Genomic DNA, 24,151 nt, shown 5'->3' on the forward strand with positions numbered 1-24,151 from the left:
GTTATCGTTAAATCATTGGCAGAATGTAGAGCGACGGTAGTGGTAGACAGAGATGACGGAGGAGATGTAAGGAGGTGCAACACTGTGGAAAGTTTTGAGAGTGAGAGTGATAAGTTTAAATTGTATTCTAAGGAGAATGAGCAACCAGTTCAGTGACTGGCACAGGGTAGAGGCATTGGTGTAGTCGTTGGTCAGAAAGATGAGCCTGGCTGCTGCATTCAGGATAGATTGAAGTGGGGAGAGTTTGGTAAGGGTATAGGAGCTCCATTTTTCTGATACAAAGCTCTATATTCCCTATATAGTCATATACTTCTGCTTAGAGGGATCTTAGGGGCTTACGCTATAAAAATCTGTATGCAGTAAGCTCTCTCCCACTAGTTGCTGCAGGCAGCCAGAATTTTGTCCTTTGGCAACCATATTTTGCGTTGCTCCAATGCTTTTTAAATACAAAAATAAAAATAAGCAACTTTGTAAATAGCTTCGATTAAAAATATCCAACCATTTTGTTTATACATCTCCTAAGCAGATCTATGTATCCATGGTTACAGACTACAAACAAACCCTTTTTGTGGTCTGATTCTAAAGTCATGTGTTACGATCTTCCAACAAAAAATGACATGGTACAATGATGTCTATACTAAACACACATTTTGTAAAGTGAATTATACTGCAGCCCCACATATTAAGGGGTACAGGAGGTAAACATTAATTTATGATGAGAACAATCCTACGCTCTTACCTGCTTTCAACAACTCATCCAATTGTCATCCAGGACGAATCCAACATTATTTTTACCAAAAGCCCTTTAATGTTTGTGTTATGGACACAGTCATCGGCATCAGATTTCTTCCAGGAAGCAATAAGAAGAGCATTCGCAGGTCCCACATAGCGCAAAGCAGCTTTTAAGTGTCTCTTGCTTCCTGTTAAGAAAATATAAATTTAATTTTCTGTATTGCATTGTCACACACGTTTAAACATTTACTAAAACTTGCAGCGGTTCTATTTTCTTTTAAAACACAGGATTAATGATTATGCGCTTATCTTATAATAGACACAATGGCCCATTTACTAGTCTAAAGGCCCTTTTACACGGGCCAATTATTGGGCAAACGAGAGGTCATATGAACGCTCATTCCCGATCATTGCCCTGTATAACCAGGGCAAAGATCAGTCGATGAACAATAAAACACTAGTTCATCGTCTGATCTGCTTGTTTATGCAGCATTAAATATTATTGTTGTCGGCAGCACATCTCCCCGTGTAAACAGCAGGGAGATGTGCTGCTGATGTGATGAAAAAGTATGGGGATGAGCGATCGCAGTAACAATCGCTCGTCCCCATACATGACCAAGCATGGCTCCTTGTGAAACGAGCAAACAAGCGCCGATCAACGTTGATCGATACTATCGAAACGCTGTCTCGTTGATCGTTACTCGTTTTCACGGCCTATATCAGGCTGTGTAATAGGATCTTAAGTAAAGGAGGCAGTTGGAGAGATTGGCACCAAATTTATTAAAAGGCACACTGCATTTTTAGCAGTCTGAAAGTGAGGAAATTAAATGTATGCCTGCCATTAGCAGGCATAGATTTACACCAAAATGTGCATAATTTCCTCCTATCTCACATATTAAATGTGGCCTAAACTATGGCTTCTTTGGAGACCAGACACATTTTCTCATCACTCGCCAATGAAAAGTTGCAAATTTGACAACTAAAATTATGCATGTTATCACTTGCGACATTTTAGTGGTTCGAGATGGAAAACAGTCTAAGAGTAGATATTTTTACCTTCAGGTATGCGCTCATGCCACGGTAATGACACAGTACAAAAGATCCAGCAAGAACTCATTAATATAATGTTGTTTATGAAAACTTTACTAGAGTTGTTTCTGTAGAAAACTGTACAATGAAAGTACAGTTGTACTGGTGGTTTCCATTGTGGTTGAAAACCCATAAATAGTGGCACAAAGTAGCGAATGCTGCATACAAACTTCAACATTTATCCATGTAGTTGTGCCTTGATTCCGGCCAATCATGTGCCGTTTTTTTCCTGCATTTTAAATTCACTGATTTTATTAAAGGTTTGCGCCAAAAAAACATTGATTTGTGAAATGCTTGCCACATCTGGTCGCATACTTAGAATATGACCGAGTCGTGAAATGCGCCAGACTCATAACTAGTGTGTGGCAGTTTTGTGGCGTAAAATACTGGTCTAAAGTAGATCACCCAATAGGTGGTGTAAAGAAGGGAACGGGGTCTAACATGCACCAAAACTATCAAATAGCGAGTGCGTCATGGGAAAATTTGGCACGTCTTTAGCCTAGACTTCTAGCTTTAGCCTCTCTATCTTCAAAGTGGTTGTCTGGTTTTAGCAAATTAATAAAAAATTTGGTAAAATTAAAAGTTACAGTTTTCTGATCTACATAGGATCCACCTAATATTAATCACATCTTGATGACCTTAGATGTGATTGATATTAGGTGGATCCGACCCCTTCTCAGACGAGCCATCAGTTCAGCTGAACTGACGCAACAGAACAATACAGCTTCTATGTATACAGGAATCATAAAAGCTCATTGTAAAAAGTAAAAACTATTTTTAATGACTGTGAAATAAATTGCTTTAAAAAAAATAAATCACAAAAACATTGATTTAATGGAAAAAAATAATATTTTTTTAAAAAAAGTTCTCCATAGCCTTTAAGACCGTAATAATAAACCTGCCCCATGTTTTTAAATCAGACTGTGTGAAAGGTATTTCATAATATCTAATGACAATGGTGTCATTTCAGGCTGCAGCACATCAACCGCACGTGCATGCACCTTAAACACTTTCTATTCATGGACTGTTATTAGTGTATTCTGTCCATGCACAGGCTGTGCAATGACGGGAAGCAGCGTGCAGGTTATCTGCTCTTGTTCTAAAACGATGTACATTATTTCAGGGTTTGTGGATTCGCTGTGGTTTGGCTTTACTTTGTCCTTATATTAGTATTGTAAACAAGGACGTATAGTAGCTATAGGAGTTACAGAAATAGTAGTCGTTCCCAGGTCCTGGTGCCTCAGAATGCCCCAAAGCCCATATTCCACATAAGAAGAAAGTAGTATTATAAATGGTACATAGGTGAGGGCCCCAATACATATTTTGCTTTGGGACCCAGGAGTTATACCTCCGATTTTAAATCACTTTTAGTTATCTGTAACTTGCAATGGTCAAGTATTAATGATGTGTAAACCCAAGTAAGAAAGTTGCCATGCTAGGCCAAAAAACAAAAAGATCTGGTTATTTTTTTTCTCATTGCAGATAACTCATGTGAAGTCATACGTTCTCTCTTCCACACCAAAGTAAATAGATGTAGGAACATAAGCAGCTCTTCTTTACAGCATTGAACTCGGATCTGTCATCAGACTATGCTGCCGTATGTAAGGGCAGCACAGTATGGGGACTGGTCCGCTCTCCTACTAGCCAAGCGGCACAAAAAATATAGTGCCTCTTGGCTAATAGAAGAGTTCAAAGAACACAAAGGACTCGCTGTTATGAGTCCGATGTAGTTCTGAGGGGAGAGCTCCCCCCACCGCTCTTATAGGTGATTAACCGCTGACTGCTGTTTGTCTGCATATACAGCAGCTGGTTAATTACTGAGTGGAGAGCACCCCTTATGAATGCACTGGACTCATAGCTATGAGTCCGGTGTATTCTTTGAACTCTCCTATTAGCCAAATGGCACCCTATTTTTTTGTGCTGTTTTGGATAATAGAAGAGCGAACCTGTCCCCAAACTGTGTTGCCCTTCAAAAGGGCAGCATAGTCTGATGACAGATCGGCTTGCCTTTAAGGCTATGTTCACATAGGGCAGATACACTGCGTAAAAGCACACAGCGTATCCGCCCTGTGCGCCGCAAGTTATTCCGGCCGAAAAACCACACCAAATTGTGGTGCAGTTTTTCCGCTGGAGTGACTACAGGGGATATCCTGCGCTGAAAAAAAAAATGGATACTTACCGCGACAATGGATACATCCCTCCGACATCCTGATGTTCTGCAGCCCTGGGATGACATTTCATCCCATGTGACCGCTGCAGCAGTCACATGGGATGAAATGTCATCCCAGGAATCCGGCCTGGATGAAGAAACACAGAATTCTGGGTAACTATCAGTTGTTAGTTTCTTTTGAGTGGTGTTTTTTTTGCAGTGGAATCTGCTATTTGTTGCTGTTTTTTTTGTTTTTTTTAGTTTAATGGGGAAAGCCTGACATAAATAAGCAGCGTTTACAAAAATACAATTGACATGCCGTGGATTAAAAAAAAAACACCACGAGTCAATTTCTGAGCGTTTTTTCCGCTCAGCATGTGGATGAGATTTGTTCTAATCTGATCCTCTTTGCTGCTACTGTATTATGCTGCAGATTTTTAGCAACGAAATTTGTTGCAGAAAATCTGCAGTATTTACGCTACGTGTGAACTTACCCTAAGGGCTTATTCACATGAACGTTGTATACGTCTGTGTGATAGCCGTTAATACAACGGCCATCACACGGACGAATGTATTTCAGTGGGGCCTTTCACACGGCTGTTTGTTTTAAGGGACTGTTGAAAAATAGGACATGTCCTATTTTCTTCAGTTTTCACAGATCCCTCGATAGACTCAAGTCTATGAGGAATCCGTGAAAACGGGTCCCGCACTGGTGCAACTCGAACATGAAAAATTGCCTTTTTTTTATGTCTGAGCTTGCATTTGGTCATGTGAATAAGCCCTAATACTGCAGCTTGTATTGTCATTAGTAGACATAGATTTTATAGAGTTTAAAAAGCAGTAGGTCAGAAATCATGATCTTTGAGTCACATCTTTCTGTAATTTCAGAGCATGCTATGGACTTATAATTTCTACATTAGGTGTTTAAAGTAAAGGGTTATACACAAGAGTGACATATATTGTTTTTCATAAAAACATTCTGAAATTAGCATCTGAGAGTTCAAACCACCCACACTGAAGTCTACTGTGTGCAGTTGGTGAACTGAGCCAAAACTAAAAATCAGATTTTTTTCCATGAATCATAGTTTATTAAATTATTTCACAGTAAAAACATACAAATAAAATAATTTAACAAATCACAAGGGACCAACCAGCAAACCTGTTCATGCAACAAATCCCCTCTCCATTTATCAATTCCTGTGTACATAAATATCCAGCAGTCAATGTCCAATAACAACAAAACACAAAACACGTATATACAGTGCACAAAGAATAAAAGAATGCATCATTGTTAGGCCTACTTCACATTGCATTTTTGCCTTCCATATATGGACTGTGATGTCAGGAGCTTCCCCAGTGCCAAATACTGCAGGCAGAGCACTTCCAACGCTTTTCCCAGGGACTCTGGCATTGGCAATATATATATATATATATGGACAATGATGTTGGAAGCTTCCTGATGTATACATTTAACACATACCTGTGACAGATGCTGTGGCTTCCGTCACCCATAGGCTCCCATGCTCAGTATATATTTTTTTGTGGGATCCCCCAGGATGGACTAGCGTTGTCTAATATGCTATTCCATCCTAAAAAAAAAAAAACAGAAAGAGAGGTATACTGATGTATACCAGCCAAACAGGGACTGAAAGAGCACTCTTGTGGTCTCCGTTGGGCTAATGAAGCCGTTTAGCGTGTACATTGGGAGCTTTCCTGATGTAGGGCAAAAACACAAGTATCAACCCTTAAAGCTATGTACACGTTTGAGGGCTTTTTTTTTTTTTCAAATAAATAGATCAGTCAGTGTGATTAGTAACTTTTTAATTCGTTTTTATTCAAAATTTGTTATACTTTTGGAGATACAGATGTTCTGTATTCTCTATAAAAAAAAAACCCTCAGAGGTGTACATAGCCTTTAAAAGAGGAATAATTGAGACCGTGTAAGAACAGCAGGTATTTAACCCATAGAATTTAAAGATGGCCCCCCCCATTGTTTTTACAGTTTTGATATTTTATATAAATAACTAGGACCAACTAAATTCTTCTTAATACTCCTTATAGCTAATATTGCACAGCAATTACATTTCATTATCGTGTCTTCTATACACATAAAAGAAGAGAATCCTACTCGATCACAAACACACACACATATATATATATATATATATATATATATATATATATATATATATATATATATATATATATATCTCAAACAAGAAAATGGCGACGGCACTTTGCGAACACCAATGCCACCTAAACCACTAAATATGAATAAATATGCATTACTGCTAAATCTAATTATGATAGTGAGGTTCTTAATGCACATTTTGATCAAATAGTTTGAGCCCACCTGCCATGACAAGGTGACCTTTATGAGGTGGGTACCTATGCTGCATATACACCTAGAACTTGGACTAAGCCTACATATATCTGGGGATGGTAGGAACCAGCATTAAACTAATTAAAATCACCCAAGGCAAAATGGGAGGAGTGCAAGATCAAAAAATAAAGGAAGTCACTAACCCCACATATACGAGTCATATACAGTGCCCACCAAAAAGTTCTGGAACACCCTCATAACTTTTGTACGGCTCGAGGTAGAGGGTTGAAATTTGTTGGGATTTAATGGGGTCATAAAATCTACCAGTTAAAGAAAAAAGAAAAAAAACCACCCCTCTTGGTACATTTTGGGTAATGGTAACACCGGCGGTAGCCGATAACTAAGATGAGAACTTTAACGTTAAATATCTCAGCGAAAAAAATCCTATTCTCAAAATAGTTTGCAGCATCGTTTTTGTATTGAAAAGAGTTTTCAAATGAGCCCCCACTTGACCCCCCCCCCCCCGTGTCATTTGAAATTTTGCTGCTCCTGCCCACCCCACCTCCCCCAAGGGGGTGGTGGTGTTTTTTTTTGGGCGTTAACTGGTAGATTTTATGACCCCATGAAATCCCACCAGATTTCAACCCTCTACCTCGAGCCGTTCAAAAGTTATGAGGGTGTTCCGGAACTTTTGGTGGGCACTGTATATATATATATATATATATATATATATATATATATAGCAGCAGAGTCATGTTCATTTGTTTAATATTTGTATATTAAACACAATTAATACCATACGTTCAGCTTCATAAACAGATGCATTAACTCCTTGTAATTTCAGCATTTTGAGTTGCAACTTACAATAATACACAATCCAAGACACAAGGGTTGCTAACTAATACAATCTATTTTTATTTTAGTACTTTATTAAAGAGTAGCTACCCTAGAATAATTTATATTTATTGTCATAAAAGGCTTAATGAAAGTAACTTTGTGTATATGTATACATATATATATATATACACATATATATATACACACACACACACATATATATATATATATATATATATATACACATACTGCAGCAACATGGAGGAGATTATACAGCAGTAATAAGCAGTGTAGATTAGGATCCAGCACTGGGGTGAGATAAACACTTACAAGTAAGCTGCAGCACATCTGTGTCTCACTCTGCACCTGATCTATCTCAACTCTACATAGACTTCTATGGGCAGTGTCTGTGTTTCTCTCTCTCTCTCTCTCTGCTCCCTCCTTCTGATTCCTCTCCCCTCTCCATATATTTCTATGGGCATTGTGTCTGCCACCATCTCCCTGCTCCTTCCTCTCCTTCAACTTTAATGGGCAGCAGCGCTTCCCTGCTCCCACCTCCCCTCATGTGATGACGTTTCATCCAATGTAACCGCTGCAGCCTGTGATTGGCTTCAGCAGTTATATGGCATGAAACGTCATCCCTGGAGCCCAGTCTGGACGCAGGAGCATAGAGGGTAAAGTATAGGCTTTTTTTTCCTGAGTTGCGATTTTTTGTGGCGGAAACGCAGCTTTTCCACTGCAAAAATCGGTACATCTGCTATTTGTTGCGGGTTTTACCTCCCCATTGAATTCAATGCAGAATCCTGCAACAGAAAAACTGCGATTCCACAACATAAATGGACAACATTAAAAAAAACGCACCCCAGGTCAGTTTACGAAAGTTTTTTTCAGTGTTTTTTTTACGCTGCGTGTGGAATAGATATGTTCAAAGCTCATCCACTCTGCTGCGACTGTATTATGCTGTGGATTTTCCATAATTAAATCTGTTCCAGAAAATCGGAAGTATTTATGCTATGTGTGGGCTTACCCTAAAAGCAGTGGTTGCTGTTGACCACGGTGTCTAAAGGGAATAAAAGGCTGGGATATGAAGGTTTCTTTCAATCACCCCTGGGCTCCCACTGTTGATTCATGCATGGTGTCTTAAAAGGGTATTCCCATCTGGGACATTTATGGCATATACCATATAGGTCATATACAAATTTCCAGCCAATCTAATGAAAATCAAAACTATATAATAGTGGTACATCAGTATTACAACCAAATAATCGTGCAAAAGCATGAAATTGTTCCAAGAAAATGATCATATGATCATATCATCTAAAATAATATATAAAATTGATGATGCGACACAATTTTACATCTGTTTTTTTACTTTGCATTTTTACCATTAAAATTTGTAGGGAAAACATCACAAAAACACCCTAAAAGTGTCAGGCCATGAGAATGTAAATGTGTTAAAAATGCATTAAACACAAAAAATAGCATAAGACATTTTAAACATAATGATGTGGGATCTCGGCAACGGTGGGGATCCCAGAGGTTGGACACCCAATTAACCTACTTTTATATCCTGTCTGTTCGCAAGGTTATAAAAGTATAAAAGGGTTGTTGTGGGACAACCCCTTTAAACGTATGTTTATTGCTAAACCTTAGGCCATTAAAGCGACCCTCCGGTCTCAGGACAAAATTATAAATGTGATGGGGTATATGGAGTAATATTACTTGGTGTCCTCCAGTTGCCCCCCTATGCCATGGATCCGCCGTTTTAGGGTCCTCTCCGAGATGTCTCAAAATGGCCACAGCGCTTCTCAAGTCTAAGACATTCCCTCTGTTCACAGATTGGACAGAACAGCTCATGTGAGAAGCACTGGCCAATGCCAGAACAGTGGGAGTGTCTTAGACTTGTAGTCTAAGAAGCACTGGAGCCATTTTGGGACAGCACAGAAGGGACCCTAAAACTTCTATCCACAGCAGAGGAACACAACTGGAGGGAATCAGATACTATTACTCCATATAGACCATCATATTTAAATTGTTGTACTGTGACCAGAGGGGCGCATTAAATTAATTAAATTAACCTTCACTTTTTTTTTTTATTACATATTTAACATCTACATCTGATGTACATCTTCACCTCAGAAACTATATGCTAATTAAGCAACAAATAATGATTGGTAATGGATATTACATTCTATATTGCATAGGCCTTGGTTTCTAAATCAACCCATTTTCAGGTTGATCTTGAATTCAAGAGGTTCAATATCAAACACTCTAAAATTACTAGCGGAAAAGTCTTCCCACTAGGCAAGTTATTATGCAGAGGTGGGGCGAGGAGTAGGTGTCTGCCCAGGATACTATAGTAGGGGAGCACTTTATGCATTTAAGAAAAAGTAAATGTTCTGCTTTTACATTTTTTATCAATCAGTTTATTCCTGTATAATTGAGAACACTAGGGATTGGTGGAGAAAGGGGATAATTAAATTAGTAATTGTCCATCCAACAGCTATCATGCTGAATTTTGGGGAGCAAGAGTGGTGGGACGCATTCTGAAACCACATCTTTGGGCCTCAATGACTAATTGTCCTGCCCTTGTTATTATGGAGCTAAAAGCGTTGCCCAGATAATGCCTAGACTAGCTATGTATGTTTTCACCAAATAGACATGTCGGCTGAGTACAGCGCATTTGCCACATTATTGAATTTTTTCAAAATAGGTCCAACAGGGAAGGGAGGTATAAAGAAATACCTGTTAACTATTGACCTTGATCAATTAAAAAGAACAGCATTACACTGCCTAAGGCTTCGGTCACATCTGTGTTTGGCGTTTCATCAGAGGAGCAGAAAAACGAAAATATCGGTAGCGCCGTATACATGATGGACACCAATGGCGCCCAACGTAACCCATTGACTCTAATGGGTTCCATTGGGTTTCCGTCATTGCATCCGTAATTTTACCTGACAAAATAGCATTGTATGATGCGCTATTTTGTCTGCCATTTTTGACCGGATCTGCGATGGGGGCTTCTAATAGAGGGCGACGCAGATGTGAACGAAGCCCAATGCTATCACGGAAGATGTTCAATTGGACCAGGTTTAGAGTAAATGGCAAAATCACATGATAATATTACAACATTTTCCAATCAAACCAGTTCACAGGGCTAGATAATCAGTACATTACGTGTCGTAGGTTTTATGAACAGTGATGAGATACCATGATTTTTGACTAAGAACTCCTGTGCATATTTTTCTTGTATGAAAACGCCTTTTTGGGTTTGTTATGCTGTAAAAACACATTAAAACATTAATTATTTATTTCTCTTTTAAAACAAACAAAAATAATATTAAATATGAACACATATAGAATATTCCGGTCCTCCAGGTCTTTCAATTGATGGCCGATCCTTAGTATACACCATTCTTGGTTGAACAGTGTAGGTCCAGCCCCCAGGACCTTCACAATCAGCAGAATGAAGGGGCAGCGGCGCTAGCTACATTGATAGTCTATACTAAGGATAAAATGTAAATTAAAAAGTTTGCAAACAACCCCTTTAAATAAGAAAATTTCAAGCACATACGAACATTGATGTGCTTCAGTCATCTCCTTATTTTAAGTTGTTATACTAGTGCCAGTCACAGTACATATTTTACCGATTTATATACATTCACTGACTAGCAGAAAGTTACCATTTGCATGTGAATTCCTGCAGGGCTTAAGTGACTCCTTTTGTCCTTTTATGTTATCGGATATATATCTTTGTATGATCAGCAGTAGTAATTTGTGACTTGTGGAGTATTGTGATGTGCTCTCCCTAGAAAGGTGAGGTAGATACCCCCTAGGCAACTGACTCTACTGCCTAATGCTTTGCATTTCTCTACCCTTATTTGTACCATTTGAGAATTGGTGTTACTATTTTTATTTATTTTTTAAAACAGTTGAGTTGGTTGTTAACTCATATATATATATATATATATATATACACTACCGTTCTAGTTTGGGGTCACCCAGACAATTTTGTGTTTTCCATGAAAACTCACACTTATATTTAGCAAATGAGTTGCAAAATGACTAGAAAATATAGTCAAGACATTGACAAGGTTAGAAATAATGATTTTTATTTGAAATAATAATTTTCTCCTTCAAACTTTGCTTTCGTCAAAGAATGCTCCATTTGCAGCAATTACAGCATTGCAGACCTTTGGCATTCTAGCTGTTAATTTGCTGAGGTAATTGGGAGAAATTTCACCCCATGCTTCCAGAAGCCCCTCCCACAAGTTGGATTGGCTTGATGGGCACTTCTTGCGTACCATACGGTCAAGCTGCTCCCACAACAGCTCTATGGGGTTGAGATCCGGTGAATGCGCTGGCCACTCCATTACAGATAGAATACCAGCTGCCTGCTTCTTCCCTAAATAGTTCTTGCATAAATTGGAGGTGTGCTTTGGGTCACTGTCCTGTTGTAGGATGAAATTGGCTTCAATCAAGCGCTGTCCACAGGGTATGGCATGGCGTTGCAAAATGGAGTGATAGCCTTCCTTATTCAAAATCCCTTTTACCTTGTAGAAATCTCCCACTTTACCAGCACCAAAGCAACCCCAGACCATCACATTACCTCCACCATGCTTGACAGATGGCGTCAGGCACTCTTGCAGCATCTTTTCAGTTGTTCTGCGTCTCACAAATGTTCTTCTGTGTGATCCAAACACCTCAAACTTCGATTCGTCTGTCCATAACACTTTTTTCCAATCTTCCTCTGTCCAATGTCTGTGTGCTTTTGCCCATATTAATCTTTTTCCTTTTATTAGCCAGTCTCAGATATGGCTTTTTCTTTGCCACTTTGCCCTGAAGGCCAGCATCCCGGAGCCGCCTCTTCACTGTAGACGTTGACACTGGCGTTTTGCGGGTACTATTTAATGAAGCTGCCAGTTGAGGACCTGTGAGGCGTCTATTTCTCAAACTAGAGACTCTAATGTACTTGTCTTGTTGCTGAGTTGTGCAGCGGGGCCTCCCACTACTCTTTCTACTCTGGTTAGAGCCTGTTTGTGCTGTCCTCTGAAGGGAGTAGCACACACCGTTGTAGGAAATCTTCAGTTTCTTGGCAATTTCTCACATGGAATAGCCTTCATTTCTAAGAACAAGAATAGACTGTCGAGTTTCACATGAAAGCTCTCTTTTTCTAGCCATTTGGAAAGTTTAATCGAACCCACAAATGTAATGCTCCAGATTCTCAACTAGCTCAAAGGAAGGTCAGTTTTATAGCTCCTCTAAACAGAAAAACTGTTTACAGCAGTGCTAACATAATTGCACAAGGGTTTTCAAGTGTTTTCTAATCATCCATTAGCCTTCTAACACAGTTAGCAAACACAATGTACCATTAGAACACTGGAGTGATAGTTGCTGGAAATGGGCCTCTATATACCTATGTAGATATTGCATTAAAAACCAGACGTTTGCAGCTAGAATAGTCATGTACCACATTAACAATGTATAGAGTGTATTTCTGATTAATTTAATGTTATCTTCATTGAAAAAAACTGTGCCTTTCTTTCAAAAATAAGGAAATTTCTAAGTGACCCTAAACTTTTGAACGGTAGTATATATATATATATATATATATATATATATATATATATATACATACATACATATATATATATACTTATAAAATCCAGAGCAATTTTTGACCCAATTTTGCATGACGCAGTTAAACTCTAAGGGCGGATGCGCTGCGTAAAATTACATAGCATATTCGACTTGGTCACTGCATGGAATTCTGCATGGAATTCTGGCCGAAAACCTGTAGTGCAGTTTTTCGGACAAAATGTCCACTGTAGAAAACCGCAAGTAAAAAATAAAGTTTCATACTTATCCGTAGCCATGGCGACACATTCCTCTGCTGCCCAGCCTCCTGGGATGACGTTTCATTTCAAGTGACCATTGCAGTGAAACATCATCCCGGGGGGTCGGCCTGGACCAAGAAGCACAGAATTCTTGGTAAGTATAAGATTTATTTATTTATTTTAAATCTGAGTTGCGAATCGCAACAGCTGCTATTTGTTGCTGGTTTTACCTCCCATTGAATTAAATGGGGTAAACCTGCAACAAAAAGCAGCGATTACGCAAATACAATTGACATGCTGCGGATTAAAAACCTCATCACTGGTCAATTTTTAAGCATTTTTTCTGCTTATCATTTACGCAGCGTGTGGATGAGATGCTGCTACTGTATTATGCTTCGGATTTTTTGCAATGAAATCCATTGCAGAAAACCCACAATATTTACCCTCTGTGTAATCTCGACCTAAAACTTCTGTTTTTACATCACTAAAGACTTCAATTGATCTGTTTAAAAACAGCCTTGTCTATATAAATCGGCAATCTTTCCATTCACAGGAGTATGCTCAATGATCAGTAAATCTCCTTCTAGCAGCCTAAAAACTTACAAAAGATTGCAGGGTTTTAGCAGGCTTTTAAGGGGATTTAGTTTCAAGGAGTCTAGTGATTACCAGTAACAGGATCGCAACTAGTATGATGGTTCTTAAAAGCTGAACATACTTACAAAGTGTGCCTTATATCAAATGAGCTGATGTAATATAATACTCAACACAGCTACTAGTTTTATCCCTCTCAGTGGTTGCCTTGCTGTTATTGCCCCATCACACCTGTACTGTGCCCAACCAAATAAAGAAAATCTTTCCATTTGAACAGCAGTGGTCTACAACACGTGCACAATTTATTCTGGATTACTGCAAATATATTTTAAAGGCCACAGATAAAAGACATCAAAACAAAACGCGTCATCCATTTAGTTACAAGGTACTGTTATTGGACAGTCAGCTTCATCTATTTTTATTGCAGTGGTTTCTAAATTTTACTCCCTCAAGTAATAACTTTGTTTTCCATTGGGGTACTAAGTGAATTTTTTTAAGCTGTAAAGATGTAAGAGATAATTTTTTAAGAAGAGAAACCATAGGGCAGATTCACTATTCAAATGCAGCCGGAATTGTAGCGCACATGCTCAGGGCCGTATTTAGAGTTTGTGCTGCCCTAGGCACTTTTAGGCTATGTTCACACGGAGTATTTTGGGGGAGGAATATCTGCCTCAAAGTTCCAAACGGAATTTTGAGGCAGATATTCCTCCCCCAAAATACTCCGTGTGAACAGCAATTATCGCGCCGTTTTTCGCCCGCGGACGTTGAGCGCAGCGGGCATAAAACAGCGAGATATACGCTTTCTCCTGCCTCCCATTGAAGTCAATGGGAGGTCGGAGGCGGAAGCGCCCGAAGATAGGGCATGTCGCTTCTTTTTCCCGCGAGGCAGTTTTACTGCTCGCGGGAAAAAGACGCCGACGCCTCCCATTGAAATCAATGGGAGGCGTTCTCGGGCCGTTTCTGCCGAGTTTTGCGACGCGGTTTCCGCGTCAAAAAACTCGGCAAAAGACCCCGTGTGAACATAGCCTTAGGGCTGACGACCCCGATAATGCAGCTTTTCCACCTCAAAAATCTCAACATGTGCTAATTGTTGCGGGTTTTACCTCCCCATTGAATTCAATAGGGAAAACCTGCAACAGAAAACCAGCGATTCCACAACATAAATTGACATGCTGCGGATTAAAAGAATGCACCGCAGGTCAATTTATGAACGTTTCGGTGGGCTATTTACGCAGTGTGGATGAGATTTGTTCAAATAACATCCACTCTACTGCTACTGTATTACGCTGCGGATTTTTCGCAATTAAATTAGTTGCGTAAAATCTGCAGTGTTTACACTACGTGTGGACATACCCTAAAATAAATGCTCAGTGCTACCCCATTAACATTCCCTCCCCTGCCCCCCACATGAACACATTTCTCCTATTATTGATCAAGTCACAGTTTATTTTTTAGAGAAAAAAAAACACTCCTGCAGTGACCCTTCCCGACTAAAGCATAAAATGCCCTGCCGGTTACCTCAGTACATCATTCTACTTTTATAAGTAGGCCAATGAACGGAGGTAACCTGGGACAATGTGATGTAAACTAACCAATGACAGCTTAGAGCTGCCACAGCTTAGTTTACTGTCACAGACCCAGGAAGGTAAGTATAAGGGTATGTTCACACGCAGTGTTTTCAGACGTAGTTCGGGCATTTTATGCCTCGAATTACGCCTGAAAAAATGGCTCCATTACGCCTACAAACATCTGCCCATTGCTTTTAAATGGGAATTACCATGTTCTGTTCCCACGAACCTTTATTTTACGCGTCACTGTCAAAATACGGCGCGTAAAATGACGACTTGTCAAAAGAAGTGCAGGACACTTCTTGGAGACGTTTTTCATTGACTCCATTGAAAAACAGCTCAAAAAACTTCCGTAAAAAACGCAGCAAAAAACGCGAGTTGTTAAAAAAAACATCTGTAAATCAGGAGAGGTTTTCGCCTGAAAACAGCTCCGTATTTTCAGACGTTTTTGCTCACTGCATGTGAACATACCTTAATAATCATTTTGCTTTTTTAGTTATTAGTGTTACTAATGTGTTTTTTTTGTGTTTTTTTACAGGTTCGGTTGTTGGACTACGTCTGATTCGAGGACTACGTTGATGACGGCGTTTTTCTTTTCAATAAAATGGTTAACGAGGGTTGTGTGTGGGCTTTTATTTCTATAAAATAATAATTTGTCTGTAGGTGTTTTTTTTAACTTCATTACTACTGCCTTAGTAATGACAGCTATCTGAAAGACCGTATCCACTACTAAGGCGGGGTTTAGTGTTAGCCGATGAAGAGGCTAAGGTTGGGTTCACACAACCTATTTTCAGGCATAAACGAGGCATATTATGCCTCAATTTACGCCTGAAAATACGGCTCCAATACGTCGGCAAACATCTGCCCATACATTTGAATGGGTTTGCCGACGTACTGTGCCGACGACCTGTAACTTACCTGTAAAATGACTGCCTCGTCAAAGAAGTGCAGTACACTTCTTTGGACGTTTTTGGAGCCGTTTTCTCATAGACTGCAATGAAAACAGCTCCAAAAACGGACGTAAAAAACGCAGCGAAAAACGCGAGTTGCTCAAAAAACTTCTGAAAATCAGGGGCTTTTTTCCCTTGACAACAGCTCCGTATTTTCAGACGTAATTGCAGTTATCATGTGCACATACACTAACACTAACCCCCCTATTATTACCCCGGTTCCCACCGCCACCAGGGGTGCTAGGGAGAGCCGGGTACAATTCAGTATTCGACCATCTGAAGTGATGGTTGGGTACTGGGGCGGATGCAGGCTGGTATTATTAGCCTGGGAAAGCCCAAAAACAATGGCCCTTCCCACCCTGATAATGCTAGGTTGCAGCTGCTTTATTGTATGTAGCTGGTTATGAAAAATAGAGGGACCCCAAGTTGTTTTTTCAATTATTTATTTTAAAAAAACAACGTGGGGTCCCCCTCATTTTTCATAACCGCCAGATACAACATAGCAACAGCAGCCCAGAATTAGGCCCATTGTTTTTGGGCTTTCCCAGCCTAATAATACCAGCCTGCGGCTGCCCCAGTGCCCGACCATCACTTCAGATGGTCAGGTACTAGATCGTACCTGGCCCTTCCCAGCACCCATGGTGGCGGTGGGTACCGGGGTAATAATGAGGGGGTTAGTGTTAGCCTCTGCACCAGCTAACGCTAAGCACCACCATAGTAATGGACATTGTCTATCAGACAGCCACCATTACTAAGGCAGTAGAAATATAGTTTAAAAAGAAAACAGACACAGAAAAAATATTTTATTGAAATAAAGCCCCCTACACAACGCTTGTTGACCAATTTATTGAAAATAAAAACGCCGTCATCTAAGTAGTCCTCAAATCTGACGCGGTCCAATGACCGAACCATTACCATTATCATACTTGCCTTCCTGAGTCTGTGACGGTTAACTAAGCAGTGACAGCTCTTAGTGGTCATTGGTTCATTTACATCACGTGGTCCCAGGTTACCTCAGTTCATTGGCCTACTTTTAAAAGTAGGCCAATGAACTTAGGTGACCAGCCACCACGTGATGTAAACTAACCAATGACAGCTTAGAGCTGTCACTGCCTAGTTTACTAAGCCTTGTAAGTGGCATCTCGGGTGCGCGTGCTACTATAAACCTAGTGCAGGGACTCCTTCAGATAAAAAAGGAATCCCCGCACTAGGAGTTACTGGCGTCGGCGGGGCTCAGCAATAAAGTTTCCGCTGATACAGGCCTGGTCTTTTCTGATCAGGTCTGCTCCAGCGGAACGACGGCAGGTCGGCGCCACGAGAAAGCGCCGAATGATGAGGAAGGGAACTAATGGTTCCCTTGCTTCACCTGCGCTTTCAATTGTATCTGCTTCCTAAGGACGCAGATACAATTCAAGACAGTTGTCACGATACCAGAAATGGGAACTTCGATACCGATACTTTGTGTAATATTGCGATTCTCGATACCAAAACGATACTTTGTCAACAATAAAAAAGTTCTTCCATTTTCTGATGTGAGGCACATGGTGTGATGAATTTTGAACCTCCGTGTGCCTCACATTAAGGGTATGTGCACACACACTATTTACGTCCGTAATTGACGGACGTATTTCGGCCGCAAGTAGTGGACCGAACACAGTGCAGGGAGCCGGGCTCCTAGCATCATAGTTATATACGATGCTAGGAGTCCCTGCCTCTCTGCAGGACAACTGTCCCGTACTGTAATCATGTTTTCAGTACGGGACAGTAGTTCCACGGAGAGGCAGGGACTCCTAGCATCGTACATAACTATGATGCTAGGAGGCCGGCTCCCTGCACTGTGTTCGGTCCGGGACTTGCGGCCGAAATACGTCCGTCAATTACGGACGTAATTAGTGTGTGTGCACATACCCTAATAGTAATTAACCCCATTGTGTTTCTCAGTCATAATGAAAAACATTGAGTTAATGTGTGAGGTACATGATGGGGTCAATTACTATTGAGAGGCACATAGAGGTATAAAATTCCTAACACCTCGTGCCTCACATTAACAAGTGAAAGAAAGCTGTTTTTATTTTTATTTTTTTATATTGTACACATCATAAATAACGTATAAATTTGCTTTGCAGGTTATTACGATCGCGACAATACGAAGGTGTGTATATTTTATGTATTGAGTTATTTTATGGTTTATTGTAAAAAATGGCTGTGTATTTATTTTTATTTAACATTACTTTATTTTTATTTTTAAATTTTAAAGGGGTATTCCAGTTACAACAAGTTACCCCCTATCCGTAGGGTAAGGGGTAACTTGCTGATCGGTGGGTGTCCAGTAGCTGGGACACCCACCATTTACGAGAACAGGGGTCCCGTACCCCTCATTAGAACAGAGTGGCAGGTCGCTCATGCGCACTGCCCTCCATTATTCCTATATGGGAGAGTCGGAGATAGGCGAGTACAGTGGTCGGCTATTGCCGGCGCTGCCATAGAGAATGAATGGAGCGGCAGTGCGCATGAGCGACCTGCCGCTCGTTTCAATTGAGGGGTACGGGACCCCTGTTCTCCCAAACAGTCGGGGTCCCAGCTGTCGGACACCCACCTATCAGCAAGTTACCCCCTACCCTACGGATAGGGTGTAACCGGAATACCTCTTTAATGTACTGGCATATATCTATGTATGTATACCTAAGTATGCCCTAACAACAGGAAATATGGTCAGACAGCACTGGGGTCCTTCAATGGACTCTGGGCTGTCTGCCCATATATGGTATGTGCCACAGTCGCGTCACAGGGATTCCCTGTGACGCGATCCAAGTGGCATCCCCCTTCGTATTTTCCCCTTGAATGCGGTGGTCAGCTTTGATCGCAGCATACAGGGGAATAGAGGCGGAGATGAGAGGTTTCTCTGATCTCCTACCGTTAGAGTGGGGCTGCGGCTCTGTAATACAGCCATTGCCCTGCTCCTGACAAGTGTGTGTGCGCAGTCAGCATGAGGTGATGTGACCAGCGCTGCACTAATGAGTGGCGGCGCCGGCCCAGATGACAGAGAACATAGAAGTTTTTCAGTGCGCCTACCATGTTCACTGTCTTAAGTGCCGGCGCTCATTAGTGCAGCACCGGCCGCATCATCTCATGCTGACTGCGCGCGCGCACACACACACACTTCTCAGGAGAGCGGCAATGGCTTTATTACACAGCCGCAGCTCCGCTCACCACATTCTAGCATAACAGCTTAGTATCGCAATATATTAATTAACGGTATTGAACCGTTTGAGGGTGCACAGCATCAAAATAGCATTGATGCATCATGCAACCCAACACTACATTAAACATGTAGCAATACTTACCTGACCTGCTGCAGTGCCCTCCTGTCCTGCTCTGCCGTCTGCTCCCCCTACAACTCTTCTTAGACCGAGTCTAAGACATGCCCACTATTCTCGGATTGGCCGCAGTTGCTCTGGCAAATCCATTAACAGTGCGCGTTTGTTACAAACTAAGGAGTGCTGACGAAGTGCACACACCCCCCTGCCCTGTGAGTGACCTGATGGTTTGTCACCATTCTGGCAGGTTTCCTTTTTTTCTACAGAATCAATAGCGCAGTCGACCGTTTGCCTTTCCGTTGAGAGGTTCTGCTACGGAAACCGCCGATGGAAACCCTCAACGGAAAGCCAACGTTGATGTGAACAGGCCCTTCCTTACTATTGTAATTTAGTTGTTTTACCCATGCAAATTCTGTGTGAAGTTATTGCCAATAGGTGTCTCCATTCCTGCAATCTGCGGTTTGTCAAGCAAAATTCATCCCTAGTTACAGATGGGCTGCAGAAAGTGAGGGTGTGTCTCTTCACTGCCTGACAATACAAGTCTATTGAGAGGGGAGGGGGAGCAGGAAGAGAGGCAGACATGCTGCACATACAAGTCTGTGGAGAGGGGAGAGGGAGCAGAGTGAGAAATACACAGACAGACCTGCTGCAGCTTCCTGGTAAGTGTTACTGCCACACCCCAATGCTGGATTCAAAGCTACATTACTCATTACTGCTGTATAATATCCTCCATGTTGCTGTAGTTTCTATATATGTGATACAGATAGGGGAGCAGAAATCTCTTTTGGTATGTGTGCAGTGACACCAGCCCACTAGCACAGAGACAACTGAGAATTAAAGATAGAGCCTGCAGAGGGACAAACGGCTAACAATTGCCATATACAAGTCATATAATGGCCAGAAATAGTATTATTCCTCATGTACACACATATGACCGCTTATTCTCTAAAGTCACCTAAAAAGTTAGGTAAATCATAAACAATATTTGTAGATCCACTATAGTGCATATAGTGCAAATAAGACTTGTGCTGTGGTCTTGTCAACTATAATCCACTGAAGCTATGCATGTACTGAACCAACCAGAATACTGCCCTTTCAGTTATCTAGCCAAAATAACCAATTTTCTGAACCAGATGATAGCAATACTTCACTGATTTATAGAGCTGCTCTAACATCATGATATCTTTTCTTTGGATTTCCTCCTCCTGTTGGATTCATTAATATATCTCTGTTGGCAGACTATTGGTTCCTAAACATGTGCTAGTAGTGGCAAAAAAAAACCTTGCAGTTTTACGGCGACTCTCGGCACCAGCATGTCACTGCAGAACCCTAACCAAAATTAAACATTCCAGCAGACCCCATAGAGTGCAGTCACCAAAGCACCATTCAGGGGTGGGTTGGGCAGGGGGGCAAGTGCCCCCCAGGCTGGTCCAACAGTAGAAGCTTAGGGCCACAGCCCCCAGTTGCTCAGCCACTATAGGGCCCACAGCATGAGGGGGCCCGTGCTGCCTGGCACATAACATTTATGGTCCGGGTGGCACAGGCCCCTCATGCCCGGTGGCATTACTAGCATGGGGGGGGGGGGTCCCGGTGCTAGCGACTGTTACATTCAATTGTATCTGTATCCCTGCCCCACCATTCACTAGGCTAAAGGCCATGTTAGGCCTGCAGCCTATAAGACGCTGGAACAGAATCTTTGCGTGAGAACATCACTGGGTCATGACATGGTCCGGTCTCGAGGCTGTGGAGAAGCTATGTTCATTGTGGGAACAGGGCTAGGTGAGTAAAATTGTTTTTTTTTCGTTTGTTTGTGGGGCTGTGTGGCACGAAGTACAAGGGGAGGGGGCTGTGTGTGGCACCATCTACAAGGGGGGCTGTATGTGGCACCATCTTCAAGGGTGGCGGTGTGTGGCATATCACACCTCAAGAGAGAAACGTCACTTCCAGGACCACGACAGGGCATTGAAATCTGGACATCTGTGCAGTTTTGAAAATGAAAGTATATTTGTAAGTGTCTTAATTTTAAAAATGCTATTCATGTAGGTACAATTTCTGTCATCGGACAACCCCTTTAAGCATATCTTATAATTTTTATCGTTATTCTTGCACTGTATCAGAGATTGCACATGCGTGTGCGACCCCCAACATCACTTTTTTAACGACGGCTGGATTTAAAGACCAGTTACCTCTGCCACCTTTATATGGCAGGTGGAGGTAAACAGGTTAAGGATCGGCCGCTACTTATGGGCCACTGCTGTGAACTTGCCCTCCCAGGCGAAAATTTGCCATCCAGCCCCTGGCACATTGCTTACTGATGATCACATTTTATTTAAAATAGCATATTCATAATACCATGCATGTACTGTATTTTTGTTTGTTTTTTGTTCGTTTTGGGTCTTCTTTTTCCTACCTCATGGCTTATATGAAATGCTAGATGTACAAATAAGACAGGTACTCAGACATATAAAACAGTAGTAAAGGAGTAGTAGGACAGAAATGGAACTGCGAACATTGCACATGCAAATGCATTCAGGGTCTGTGATAAAGACTGAACAGGTGATAAGCCTGATGGGCACATGAATTGCAGCCCCTAATAGTTGTATGAGAACAAGACAACACAGAAATGGCCAAATAGAATTAAGAAAAAACTTCACACAAGGGGAAAATTTCTACCAGATGATCCTCCGATTGGCCCAAGCTCTAACTCTATAACGGGTACCAAATTAAACATGGCCCCAAAGGTCAAACATGAGACAACGGACATGCACATGTTCTATATAGTTGGAAGGTGGGCCCAAGTAACCCCAGTCCTCTGCTAATCACACAGATCTTGAATATGGCCACAATACTTTTCAAAGGGCCATGAACAACGTCATATTTTCATAGAACAGTAAATAGCCGTGTTTTTTTTATGCAGAGTTTACATTGAAAACATTTCTGCACATGCCATCAAATTACATAATATTTATTTATATTTTTCTTTACTTTAAGCATAATGATTAGTTACAATTAACTTTATGTAGAAATTAGCATACAACAATTGTTTTTTCTCTTTGCAAAATATATTTATTTTTAATCAAAAAGTTAGTGTCATGTTGATCACATACAGAGAATAAATATAAATATCACCCAGTGTGTTAAAAGTTTACAATGTATCCGGATGGATTTTTTTATGGTTCATTTGCAGAGACTTCACATGGAAGAAAGATTGGCGTCTAAGGCTGGGTTCACACGAGCACATTACGTCCGTAATGGACGGAACGTATTTCAGCCGCAAATCCCGAACCGAACACACTGCAGGGAGCCGGGCTCCTAGAATCATAGTTATGTACGATGCTAGGAGTCCCTGCCTCTCTGTGGAACTACTGTCCCGTACTGAAAACATTATTACAGTACGGGACAGTTGTCCCGCAGCGAGGCAGGGACTCCTAGCATCGTACATAACTATGATGCTAGGAGCCCGGCTCCCTGCAGTGTATTCGGTCCGGGACTTGCGGCTGAAATACGTTCCGTCCATTACGGACGTAACATGCTCGTGTGAACCCAGCCTAACTATGCCTGGTGCGACATTTAGGGGGTGCGCCTCCTTTCTCAAGCATGTGATTAGTTACAGTTACAAATTTTACATAGACAGAACAATTGTATTTTGAAAATGTTTTTGGCGGGGTTTGTTATAAATTCTTATTATCCTCATTGAGAACCCAAACCTATGTCCTATTATTTACAACCTACTGTTTACGACACAATATTAAAATCACAAATATTGGTAAAAAAAAACAAAAAACTAATTTAATCTGTTCTTTTTTTCTGCACACAAAAGTGAATCATAGATAATGTTTGCGCAAGAAGATTAGTAATTTATATTTTCCTACAGGAACGCCCAAAGGTAAAAATCGGCTAACAATAGCTGTGACAACATACTCGTTCTGCCGGTTCCTTGTCTTTTATTTTAGCTCCAGTATAAATACTGTAGCAGTACAGAGATCATATAGAGATTGGAGGTAAAGTGAAGCGTCACAATACAAGTATAGCCTTAAACCACTCAGACGTACATGTGTTTGCTGTCTAGACAGCTGATAGTGTGTTTCTGTTTACTTGCAGCACCTGGACGTTCCAAAACAGAGCTCCCACACGCACACTTTCTTACTAAACCCCTGCATATCTCAGCCTTGCTTTGCACAAAGTCACACGTCGCTCGTCTTGTACAAAGCACAGCTGCATGAAACCTGCCAAGCAAAGGAAATGAGAGCTGGGAATGTGCTGCATAACCAACATGACTTTCCATACTACAGAGTCATAGAGAAGAGCAACCATGATGGGAAGAAATCCGACCCTGAAATGCGGCTCAGCTGGAAGACTTCAGTTCTAATATGACCCCCATTTTAAGCCTTATTCACACGAACGTATTTTACGTCCGTGATACGCGCGTTGCACGGACCTGTGTTAGGCAATGGGGACGCTCAGACTGTCCGTGATTTTCACGCAGCCTGTGTCCGCTGCGTAAAACTCACATCATGTCCTATACTTGGCCGTTTTTTAACGCACCCATTGAAGTCAATGGGTGCGTGAAAATCGCGCACGGCACACGGAAGAACTTCCGTGTGCCGATCGTGATTTGCGCTACATTTGTAAAATAAATAAATGAAAACATAAAAGCACTTCCTGCTTTTATGTTTCTAAACATAAAAAGAGAGTGTCATAACGATGCCATATGCGCAGAAATCACGCAGACATGCACCAAATACTGATGCCACACGG

The 24,151-nt window shown here is 41.2% G+C and overlaps 1 long non-coding RNA gene across 1 annotated transcript in view; it reads right to left on the reverse strand.

The window, feature by feature from the left end:
• LOC142760020 (uncharacterized) overlaps window positions 1-24,151 on the reverse strand; it is a 521,651-nt gene that overhangs the window by 94,316 nt on the left and 403,184 nt on the right. The window contains exon 6 of the long non-coding RNA XR_012883232.1: window positions 740-920. This is a non-coding gene — a long non-coding RNA (uncharacterized LOC142760020). The remainder of the gene's footprint in view (window positions 1-739; window positions 921-24,151) is intronic.

This window comes from Rhinoderma darwinii, chromosome 4, assembly GCF_050947455.1.
Source record: "Rhinoderma darwinii isolate aRhiDar2 chromosome 4, aRhiDar2.hap1, whole genome shotgun sequence".
NCBI lineage: Eukaryota > Metazoa > Chordata > Amphibia > Anura > Rhinodermatidae > Rhinoderma > Rhinoderma darwinii.